Here is a 2,032-nt window from a genome sequence, read left to right on the forward strand (position 1 = left end):
CTCCCAGCACACAGAGCTGCCCCCCATCCCCCCCCAACTCCACCTCCATGCTCCCCTCACTCACACCACGTGTGCCCACGTGCAATGCATGGGTGTGCACACACATGGGAGCGCACGCGGACAGCCCCGTGCACACAGCGTGTGCAAGGCAAGCTCCTCCATGCATGCACAACTGGATGTGCAAAGCAGAGCGTGCAAAGGAAGACATGCACACATGCAGGCGTGCAGAACGGAGTGTGCAAGCCACGCTGCTCCGTGCATACACATGCAGGTGTGTGCAAAGCAGTTTGTGCAAGGTGAGCTGCTCCGTGCATGCACATGTGCAGGAGTGCAAAGCAGGGTTTGCAAGCCACGCTGCTCTGTGCATGCACGTGCAGGGGTGTGCAAAGCAGCGTGTGCAAGCAGAGTTGCTCCGTGCACCCACACACAGCGGCTGCTCTGCAGCGCAGTGCCCAGAACAGACAGAGCAGCACACAGTGTGACACACGGCCGTGTCACTGGGGGGGGGAAAGGAGGTGGGCAGGGATGGGACCCCCAGCACAGCACTGCAGCCTCATAGGTGGGGTGGGACAGCAAAGCACAGCCCAGCAGCTGCCGGATGGATTTCGGATGTCAAAGCTGAGCTTTCCAACCGCAGGCGCGGCGCTGACGCAGGGTGTTGGTTTCCCATTAACAAGTGCAGAGCGTGAGCTGGAGCAGAAAACTTCAAGCGCTTCGGAATTGATAAAATAACAACTCCCTAATTAAGCAGAACTGTCAGTCACGGGCGCCTGCTGCCCTGCATCGAGTGCAGCAGCTCCAAATGTGTGTGCACTGTGCGGCACAGGGGGGCTGTGTGGGGCCGGAGCATCCCTGCCCCATAGGAGCACCTCTGCCCCATAGGAATATCCCTACCCCGTAGGTGCATCCCTGCCCCATAGGAACATCCCTGCTCCACCACAGCATCCCTATCCCACAGGTACATCTCTACTCCATAGGAACATCCCCACCCTACCACAGCATTTCTGCCCCATGGGAACATCCCTGTCCTATCAGAGCATTCCTGCCTCATAGGAATATTCCCATCCCACCACAGCATCCCTACACCATAGGGGCATCCCTATCCCATAGGAACATCCCCAACCCCACCAGAGCATCCCTGTCCCACAGGAACGCCCCTGCCCCATCACAGCATCTGTACATCATAGAAACATCCCTATTTCATGGGAGCATCCTTGCCCCATCAGAGCAACTCTGCCTCATCGGGTCATCCCTGCCCCATAGGAATATCCCTGACCAACAGAAACATCCCTATCCCATCAATGCATCCCTGTCCATAGATGTATTCCTACCTCATCAGATCATCCCTGCCCCATTAGTGCATCTCTACCCCATCATAGCATCCCTGTCCCATCAGAGCATCTCTGCCCTATTGGAGCATCCCTGCCCCACAGAAACATCTCTACCCCATAGAAACATTCCTACCCCATCACAGCATCCCTTCCCAATAGGGACATCCCTTTCCCATAGGTGCATCCCTGCCCCATCGGAGCATCCCCGCCCCACCGGGTGTCGCTGCCGGTTCAGCGCTGTGCCTCAGTTTCCCCCAAGCAGAACCCTGGAGGAACCCAGCACCCACGAGGAGATGTGGGCACTCCTGGGGACCCGGGTGCAGCAGCGGACGGGACATCCCGTTCGGATCCCATCCCGTTCGGATCCCACCCCGATACTCCATGGGGAGGCGGAGCCCTCGAGCCGTCCCTCCGACCCCCACCGCGTGCAACCCCGGCTCGGGGCGGCAGCCGAGCTAATTAGCGCGGGGCCCATTAGCCGGGACCCCCTCGGACGACCCCGCGCTCTGTAATGAAGCGCTGGAAATCCGCACCGCTGCTCCCGGCCGGGGTGGGGGTGGGGGGACGGGAAGGAAGGACGAGGCTCTTTAATCCGCTCCGAGCGGTTCAGCACCGCCGAGGGGACCGCGCAGCGCCGGGCGGAGGACGGGAGGGACGCGGGGAGAAGCCATGCGGGGACCGGGAACCGTCACACCGAGGCG

Source organism: Meleagris gallopavo, chromosome 25 (assembly GCF_000146605.3).
Source record: "Meleagris gallopavo isolate NT-WF06-2002-E0010 breed Aviagen turkey brand Nicholas breeding stock chromosome 25, Turkey_5.1, whole genome shotgun sequence".
Lineage (NCBI taxonomy): Eukaryota > Metazoa > Chordata > Aves > Galliformes > Phasianidae > Meleagris > Meleagris gallopavo.